Genomic DNA, 10,640 nt, shown 5'->3' with positions numbered 1-10,640 from the left:
TTTTTTTTACCCTTAGCGTATATATAGTGTAATTTCTTATACAAGAGCGTGCAGGACAGTATGCAAAATGTATGATTTTGTGTTCCACGAAAGAAAAGTCATATTGAACTAATTCAGAATGATGAAATAATTTTAGCTGAACCATCCCTTTAATTTAATACCTTCAGACTAATTAGCTCATCCTACCCCAATTTTTCATTAAGTTTCATAAGTCTGTGCAAACAAACTGCGGTCATCATCCCGATGTAATGTTGTAATGTGAACACTAGGGTGTAATGAAGATCATGTTTTTAAGCCCATCCACAGTCTTAATTCTTGCTGTCAGCTTATTTCTTTTTATTGCACATTATCCTTCTCCCAGAATCCACCTACACATTCTCTTCCCTCCTTCTCTGCTCCTCTCCTCCAAAGCAGAGCTGGCAAGGTTTGCCAATGCAAAATAAATCCATTTTGATGTTCCTTACAGCTCTCTCTTCTTCTCTCTCTCTCTCAAGTATGCTCACGCAATTCAGTTATGTTTAGAGGAGCTCTGGTGATTCATGCAGTTCGAGATATTCACCGTGCCCTATTTCTCCCTCTCCCTCTCCCCCCACTCGTCTAATGAAGTTAGTGTGTATATGCAGCGGAGAGAAGTAGATTAGAGCTGAGGTGATGAGGCAGAAGGGGAGCCTCAGTACTCCTGTACTCAGACCTGAGGAGGGGCTGCTGGGGTCGGCCGAGATGAATTCCCTCTGCTCCTGAGGTGATCTAATTGATTTTTGTACCCTGAGCCATCTGGCTTGGAGTGTGTGTGTGTGTGTGTGTGTGTGTGTGTGTGTGTAAGGGAGAGCAAGACAACAGATCACCTCTTGAATTTGGTTTTGGGCTCACATTTGCTATTTAAAAGCACTGGCTGCATGCTATACTCTTTCTGTGAGGGATTCTAATTAAATCATTATGTGCTAGCTAGAGCATGCTTTCAACATCATCACCAAAGGTCATCTGTGTTACCTAGGACAGACGACATCATCAGTGTCTTCATTTCACCTGGGAATGTTCACCTAACACAATAACCAGGGTGTCTCATACTGTTTTTCTTTTCAAAAATATATTTGTCAATGACAAATAAAGATGTCTGAAATGATAAAAAAGGAAGGGGAAAAAAAACTAATTTAAAATGAAAGTATTCATACTGCTTTCATATGGAAAAAAAATAAAAAATAAAATAACTGTAGCTTGAATAGAAAGGGGTTTTTTTAATCACTAAAAAATTGCTGGGTTAAAAACAACCCAAGTTGGGTTAAATATTTGAGCCAACCTGCTGGGCAGTTTTATTTAACTCAACTACTGTTTAAAAATTACTATGGCTGGCTTGAAATGAACCAAAAATAGGTTGGAAATTAAAAATCAGACATAATTACTAGAGGCAACAGTAATAATCAAAAGGTGAACATTTATTAATAAGCAATTTAATACAGATTTATTATGTAATTATGATTTATTAAACTTATTAACAAATATTTATTTTGTAAAAATATTAATAAATGTCCATTTCCAACCTATTTTGGGTTCATTTTAAGCGAACAATATAGTAATTTTTAAACAATAGTTGAGTTAAATACAACTTTTTGTCTATTTTTAACCAAACTTGGGCTATTTTTAACCCAGATTTTTTTTTAGAGTGCATGAAGTACAAAATATCAAGAATTTTTGCAACATAAATACTTAATTTGACCTGAACAATATGTGCCTCCATAAATAATGGCTCAAGATATATGATAAAAAAAACTAAAAAAAAAAACTAATTTACCTTGTGTGGACAAAATATGTTAAATATTAATATTTTTAATGCCCTTTTGTGAATTAAATTAATAATGATAATAAGAGATTATTAAATTACTTTTGCAATTTTTTGAACCAATTCCACCTTTTAATAAGCTTTTTTTTTTTTTCAAAAAAGAAGAAATTTAAAAGAAAAATACTGAATTTTTTTTTTTTTTGCAGTTATCTGATAATGTTTAATTTGGACAAAAAGCTGATCATGTAGATTAAATAATTCAACCCTCAGCATAAACCTCTAGTTTATTTGCTCATATTACAGCATTGATGCTGTTTAAGTCTTTTCTTACAGTCTCCAAAGGAAGATGCTATTACAAATATCAGCAACATTAACAACAGCATGTTACTGTAATAGATATTTGTATCTGTCTATAATAATGTGTGTGTGTGTATTCATGTTTGTTAGCACATGTGTGGCAGTGTTAATATCCAGCCCTGTAGCACAGTCTCTCTGAAGTATTCTCTGCTGGATCAGAATCAATAGAAAGATTTGGTTAGGTCATATAGGGTTGAGTAAGGTTTTACAGTCATTTGTACTATTTAAATAAACAAATGCAATTTCCACATGCAGCAAATGTCTAAAATGAAAATCAGGTGCACTGTTGCGCAGGTGCAAATGATTAGAAGCTCATTAGAGAGTAAATGAAGGGGCACTGCCTCATATAAACATCAGAAACTTGTGGTCAGGTTTGGTCTTAGCAGCTGAGGAGTGTGGCTACATCATGCTGAGATCAAAAGAGTTCGCTGAGGCCCTCAGAACAGAACACTGCTGATGTTTGCGAGTTTGAGCAGCATTTTAAAATGATTTTTGAACAATTTTTTTGTTAGTCACTCCACTGTCCAAAAGAAAAAACAATTTCAGCTGAATATTTATCCAACCTTGGTGGTCCAGCCAAACTGCACTGAAGTCGCTAACCTGATGAAACTCTACATGTGATGTCAAGATGGAAAAAGTCAACATTCTTATTAAAGGGATATAGTTCACTCAAAAATGAAAATGATCCCATAATTTACTCACCTCAAGCCATCCTAGGTGTATCAGTCTTTCTTCTTTCAGTGAAACAAAATCAAGAGTTATGGCTCTTCCAAGCTTTATAATGGGAATGAATGATAACATTTTTCTAAAGCCCAAAAAAGTGCATCCATGCATCATAAAAGTAATCCATACTGCTCCAGGGGATCAATAAAGGCATTCTGAAGCAAAAGCTCTGTGTTTTTATTAAAAAAAATAAGAACTAAGTAACTTTTTTTACCTTCATAAATAGTTTTCGAAGTCCTCACGATGGTTAATTGACTTGTAGTGGTGTGTTTGAGGCGAGCACTAACCCCTTCTGGCACGTCTACACCAGAATACAGCACTTGCAACGTTCACGTGAGAGTGACAAAATGCTTTACGGTAATTCAAAAACAATGTATATATTATGTCTTTACCCACCTCCATCGAGTGTACTGTATTTGCAAATTACCCACCTCCTCTTTCTTGTACTGTATTTGCAAAACTACTGCGCTGGCGAGTGTTGTAGTCGTTGTAGTCCAGAGCTGCGCTTGGAGTATTTATGACAGTGTCATTCACTGAAGGAAACTGTAGGGGGAGCTTCGCGAATCTTGCTTAGTTCTGCTTTAACGGCCATGCGCGAGTCTAGTTCCGGTCGAAGAGAGACCTAACCCAGAGCCGGTTTTTCCACGGCTCTGACCTAACGTTAACCCTACTCAACGCGGAAGTGCAGAAGATATCAAAACAAAACTAGTGATGGGCAGAGCGAGGCTTCGTGAAACACTGAAGCAGTTGAATCAAATGTGCCGTGATGATTCGAGGCTTCGAAACAATCTGACACTTGACTCCACGGTGACCCCTAGTGGTCAAAAGAGTGTAAATGCAACAAAACTCAAACTAAACATGCAGTAAAACACCTTTTACAAATCTATTGCAAATGTTTTATTGAAAGTAAAATCTATTAAATGCAATTAACTAATTCTCTAGTAAGATTAGGCTACATATAGAGTGACTGTATATCTGTTCTTTTATCAATTTTCAAGACTTGTTTCTCTGTTCCATGGCTCAAGCTAAACAGGCCAATAAGAGATTAATAACTACCATTATTCATTTTAATTATTCTAATGTCTAATTAAAACATCTACAAATTTATAAAACTGATCAGAGATCAGGTAAAACCCATAGACACTTGTTCAATGCTTCTCAGTGAATCTGCATGATTCATGGGTTAATTTTATCATCGCCCTCTACCGGTGAACCACTGAAATTTCGAACTGTTTTGAAATGTTTCGAAACAGTGATGACGTAATGAAGCCTCGTTTACTAAAATCACGTGACTTTGGCAGTTTGATACACGCTCCGAATCACTGATTCGAAACAAATGATTCATGAAGCTTCGGAGCTTCATGAAGCATGTGTTTCGAAATCGGCCATCACTAAACAAAACACTGATCACGAATTAAAAGTCTTAAAGGTGGGGTTTCACATCTCATGTTAATCTTGAGTACATAAATTGTAACAGTGCATCCTTCATATCTCCGAAAAGTCTTTAGTTTTGTCAAAAGATAGATACGCTAAACCGAGTCTTTCCGAAAAAAGCCGAGCTCCTGGAGGCGTGTCTGCCGTCAGTGCCATGGGCGGAGCTAAAGAGTCACAAGCGTGCAGCTTTTGCGTAGAAATCGTCAGCTAGCTGCGACACCATTATAAATAAAAAGGGAAGAAAAACGTTTGTGTTGTTTACATTATATGCACTTGCGCGCAGATTGCCAACAAAACACAGACATCTGATGCAGCTTTACTCACCACCCGCGATCTGCAAATCCAGCGCCGAACTGGGACTTGTTTACAAAGCATTCATCACCGAAATCCCGGGAACAAACAAACATACGTGCATAACTCCGTTGCTGCCCCGGAAAAACAAACTTCATCCACTGTTCCCTTGATGCTGGGTTCTTTGGGAAGATGAAAAAGGTAATCTTTCCCTCACAAAAATTGTGATGTGTAAAATGCTGTCATTTCTTTCTTACGTTGCAATCTAACGGTTATTTTCCTTAAATGAGACTGCCTAGATGATGTATGCAGCCTTCAAAGGGTGCAGCTCCTGAATTGGGACACAGCCATTGTTGAAAAATCTCTCGGCTTCCGTATCCCGAACGAAGCGTTGATGGGCATGTTCTTGCTCTGGGTGACGGCTGCGTCCGAAAATCTAGGTATACTGTCTTGCTGCCTCGCTGTCTTATAAGAGAATGACTTGTACGGCAGTGTTTGTGCATGAAGGTACCTCACGTAATGAGATAGGACTAACTGCAGAACCGCAGAACCATACGTCATGACAGTCTGAGGACGACAGCGCCAGACTAACAGCCTGAGGGCGGAAGTGGGCGGAGCCAATTTATCTCCGTAGGCATCGCTCCATTTGGAGCTTTTTAAAGTTTAAAACCATGTTAATGTGAAATATTGTATTAAAACGATCTAACTGAAATTATAGATATAGATAGATTCGCATTGTGTTAATTGCTTAATCATATACACAAACACGTTACGATATATATACATACATATATATATATATATATATATATATATATATATATATATATATATATCCTATGTGTGTATTAAAACCCCCTTGTAACCTTTAATTATTTTAAAAGTTCATAAATTTGTTTTATGTCTTAAATGATTAACTGAATATAAATTGAACACAAAGCTTAAACACTAAAAATGATAAACATTTATTAATTTGTCATAAAATATTTTACTTAAGCATTTCAGAATGAATCATTGTTTTTCATAATATATAATGCGCATTACACGGTTGTACACTAGAATGCGTGAATTAAGTACATTCAGATCCATCAAACCCAAAAACAAAACACAAAAGATATTTATTTAATTTTAATAAAATGTACTAAAATGTAAGAGCAAAAGCATTATATAGCCACTAGCTGTGCTTTGCTCTAAAATAAATACAAAATCAAACCAAATTGAGTGTAGAATGAACAGCAGGTACATGATGACAAATTAAATCTGAAAAAAGAAATGTTTTTGTCCAGACACTCATTAAGAAAAATTGCCATATCATCCTTAATTTGAAAGCAAAACACTAAAGGCTCTTTGGCCAGTTGTCTGTCATCATCTGTTTCAGCCTGTGGAAGTTGAAGAAGGGCTTGTTCCTGGTCTTCCTCTTTCAATATCAGAAAGCACAGCTCTTCCACTAAACCCTTGAAGACCTTTGGTTGTTGTGCAGCGCAGAAGTCTTCTGTGATCCACGGCTCCTTCATGAGAGAAGGGTACAAACAAATGGGATGAGATGTTAAAAGTGTATTTAACAATACTTTGTGTTGTAGTCAGGATGCAGCACAGCATGTATAATAAAGTTTTGACATTCTGTTTTTCTCATGTTTATATATTGAAGAACATATATAATAAATAGTAAATCATACCATCACACCAATGAAATTAATCAGTTATGTTCAGTATATATATATATATATATATATATATATATATATATACTGAAGCTCCACATATTGCTTGTATATTGACATGCTTTTGACAGTCACAGAAACACTGTGCATTGTATATAAATATAAAATTCAGCATTGGAAAGAAAAAAAAAACAAATGCTGACAGAAAATGCAACAATTGCAGTGCAGAAAATACTGTTTAATTCTTTTATAGTCTGAAATGTTCATTCAGGATAAACTTAAATAGTGAAGTTGACTATATGTAATGAGGATGTGCAATGCCTGAGCATTTATGAAAACATATTGTGTGCTTTGTTCATCCTATTAGTGACACTGACACTGCAAATAAGGATGTTAACCAGGGTTTAGTGATGTACAGTGTGAAACGCTGCATATGAATACTCAGTATTAATTGTTAACCCCAGGTAAATGATGATCAGTGTGAAACGTGAATCAAGATAACCCAGGATTCTGTTTACCTGGTGCTAACAATCACCCAGGGTTAACTATTTAAAGTATGAAAAGCCCTCATATATGTTTTTCATTCTAATGAAAAAAGAAGTTCATACATTTTTAAAAACGTTTAACTTTTCCTTTTTTTTTTTCTTACCATTAACATGAAGATCCCACACAGCCGGTCAACTGTTCTAAAACAATAGAATATTATTAAGTTATTCCTGAAAAGTTTTGACAGATATAACAACACACCATCTGTATAAGTAGCTTATGTGTTTATGAAAGTCTTATGAAACTAACCTTGTTTTTGATCAGCTTCTCTTGTCCTGGGGTGAGACTGCTTGTCAATTTACTGCATTGCAAAATCAAAGAAAAACTTAAATATATAACCATAAAAATTGCATAAAAGAAACAAGTTTCATTCTTCTAAAGTCAAAATTACTACTTACTGCATTGCAAAAACAACATTTTAAATTCAGAATACAAAAGAAACGTTCATACCTCCATGAACAAATCCTTTTGAAGTGAATTTGAAGCTGTGCATTCAACCTGTGCCGTCTGGTCGGTTTAAGAGCACTGGACAGTGGAAATTGTTGCAGCACGTTTTGCATCGCTGTAAATGAAGTAAAGCGGAGCATCTCCCAATACTAATATGCCTCTAAAATCCACAAAAACACTGATCAGTATTGTAAAATGTAACCAATTAAATAAAGTACAGTACCAACAACAAGTAAAATCACAAACCATAAATATGTAAACACCCGGGTGAAAAAATACTATAGTGTTTTTGAACCATACTGTATTTACAACACTAATGAATGCTACAGAATACTATAATACTGACTATAGTGAATACACTATAGTGAACTGATAAACTGTAATAAATAGTATAAATAGTATACTTTAGTTTTTACTACAGTAAACTGTAGTGTATATTGTAGTATAATATACAATAAAATTGTAGAAAACTTAGTACAATATTGGGTAAAGTAATTTGTTTATATTATTATAGCCGTTATATTATCACAGCAACTATAGAATTACCACAATAAATTAATTCAAGTACTTATAGTACTATAGTATGGTTCAAAAACACTATAGTATTTACTATAAATTATAGTATTTTTTCACCTGGGCGCAAGCAATGCGAGACGATTTGTAAAATATCAAAAGACGTGATAAAGTGACTTTGAAGCCCATTTACAAAATATTTGAGTCATGTTAAGTGTTAACGATCGAATAAATACACAACACATAAACGTGATCGATTAAAAGCACAACACAAAGAAACTTTTTACCATGTTCTCTTCTTCCGCCATGATTGTTTGCTTGTTTGTCGCTAACTCCGCCCACATCCAACCTGAGACTCATTACTCCGCCCACTTCCGCCCTCAGGCTGTTAGTCTGGCGCTGTCGTCCTCAGACTGTCATGACGTATGGTTCTGCGGTTCTGCAGTTGGTTATTATTGCACGTAATTGATTTCGTACAGACTTCTGAGGCAGTGCAACAGTTTAATGATCTACAGCAATATAGCACGAGCTTTGGTGAGAACTAAACAAATGTTTAATTACTACAGTAGTAATTTCTCGATAGAAATGATATCAAAATTGAAATATGTTGATCAAAATCGTACATTTATACACAAACTGAGCAGCAAATGCAACTTTCGGACGCCATCTTTATTTTTCTAGCTCGACTGTCACAGAATGGAAAGCACAGGATTGGGGGATATCAAAGGCAGCTAAGGATACATCTATGCTTCCTTCAAAAATCGATCTGAGGAAGGTATCTCATGAGAGAGGAAGTGAAGCTAACATTGGATTCGGACGTGCCTTGATGCCTTACTACCTTGAAATGTGTCCTCAGAAGGCAGCATTTTCCAGTTTTCGGACGCAGCCGATGTGTGTGTGCACTCTTATCAGGGAGAAGTGCTTATACAAGGAATTACGCAGTCTTCAGTGTCACATGATTCTTCAGAAATCATTCTAGTATGCTCATTTGGTGCTTAAGAAACATTTCTTCTTATTATTATCAATGTTGAAAACAGCTGTGCAGTTTAACATTTTTTTCCCACACTTATTGCAATCATCGAATACAGTTGTTTCAATCATACCCATTGCCACAGGTGTATAAAATAAACCACCTAGTAATGAAGTCTGGATTTACAAACATTTGTGAAAAAGTTTGTCGTACTGAAGAGCGCAGTGATTTCAAGTGTGGTACTGTTATAGGATGCCAACTTTGCAATAGGACAGTTTGTGAAATTTTAACCCTGCTACATATTCCCAATCAAATGTAAGTGGTATTATTGGAAAGCAGAAGCTTTTAGTAACAGCAGCAACTTAGCCACGAAGAGGAAGATCACATAAAGTCACAGAGCAGGGTCACCAAATGCTGATGGTGTGTACTTCCAGTGAAGGGAACACTTAATGCTTTCAGCATACCAAGGCATTTTTGACAACGCTATCCTTCCAACTTTGTGGGAACAGTTTGGGGAAGGCCCTTTTCTATTCCAGTATAACTGCGCACCAGTGCACAAAGCAAGGTCCATAAAGACATGGTTGGATGAATTTGGTCTGGAAGAACTTGCCTGGCCCGCACAGAGTCCTGACCTCAACCCGATATAGAACACCTTTGGGATGAACTGGAACAGGGATTGTAAGCCAGGCCTTCTCATCCAACATCATTACCTGACCTCACAAATGCTCTACTGGATAAATGGCCAAAAATTCTCACAGAAACACTCAAAAATATTGTGAAAAGCCTTCCCAGAAGAGAGAAAGCTGTTATAGGACAACTCCTTATTAATGTCTATATATATTTAGAATGCAATGCCATTACAGTCCCTGTTGGTGTTATGGTTCGGTCTCTCAATACTTTTGTCCATACACACACACGGATCACTTTGTGAGCTTCCAAATTTCAGTATCTGTAGGAAAAATGGTGCATGATTATTAACTCACCAAAGTTTAATACTTAGGACTGCGATTTCTTTTGCCAAATTTAACTTCATGTAGGACGACGGCCTAAAGATCATCATAAAATAACTTACATACTTCCGAGCACTGTTTATCATCCATTCTGCCTTCAGAGGAAATGCAGAAAAAAGCAAGCAATTTCAATTTGATTTACATGATATGCAATATCCACCAGCAATATGTTACAGAGCCTTAGCTTGAACTTCAACGGTGCTTATTCCACCTATAAAACTGTTTATTAAAATCAAGTGTGCTGAAACAATCCAAGTAAAATATCGATGGGGATCTCTTAGTGATTTTGTGAATGCAGCATTAATCCTCATGCCTATGCGCAATGAAATCCAGCGCTTGGGTGAATGAACGTGATTTTTAAGTAAAGGGTAATGTTTTGAGCACAGATGTGGGCTATTTGTATTTGATTGTTCTATCCACTAAATTTCCCAGGGGATGTTCTGTTCTCTGCTTCCACTCTTGGCTTGTTCCTGTGCTGTTGTCCATCAGCTTTCAGCTACTGCTGGAAAAAGGGCTCTCGTTTCATTCTAAGTGTGTTTTCCAGATTGTTCAATACTAAGTTGTCATGGCACAAGGGTCATGAGAGATCTACTCTGATTTTGAGTGTCCCGACTGATAGATGTTCAGAAGACCATACATAAAGCTTTTCAGAAGAGCGTTCTTCTACAATTGCATTAAAACTGAAACATCCAGGTGCCGCGGAGCTCAAGAATATTCTGGCTTCCGTTCTAAAAAAATTATTTATGGCAGTTTGACACACACAAACCAAGCGAGTCTATTCTCCATACAGCAGAGGGTTGAGCATGCATCACATAATTTTCAGACTTTAGTCAGATCATAGATTTATGTTTTGTTGCATTAATAATTCATGCCCTCCATCCAAAAACCTGCATGGAAAACCTGAGCCCAAT

General features: G+C 36.2%; 1 long non-coding RNA gene across 1 annotated transcript; it reads right to left on the bottom strand.

Moving 5' to 3' along the window:
- Positions 1 to 5,651: 5,651 nt before the first annotated feature.
- On the bottom strand, positions 5,652 to 7,094 carry LOC137007417 (uncharacterized). Its single transcript, XR_010892617.1, has 3 exons — positions 7,039 to 7,094; positions 6,893 to 6,924; positions 5,652 to 6,090 (listed from the first exon to the last, which is right to left on the bottom strand). It is a non-coding gene; the product is annotated as an uncharacterized lncRNA (long non-coding RNA).
- Positions 7,095 to 10,640: the final 3,546 nt, after the last annotated feature.

Source organism: Chanodichthys erythropterus, chromosome 19, assembly GCF_024489055.1.
Source record: "Chanodichthys erythropterus isolate Z2021 chromosome 19, ASM2448905v1, whole genome shotgun sequence".
NCBI lineage: Eukaryota > Metazoa > Chordata > Actinopteri > Cypriniformes > Xenocyprididae > Chanodichthys > Chanodichthys erythropterus.
This window is presented reverse-complemented; position numbering and strand designations above follow the sequence as displayed.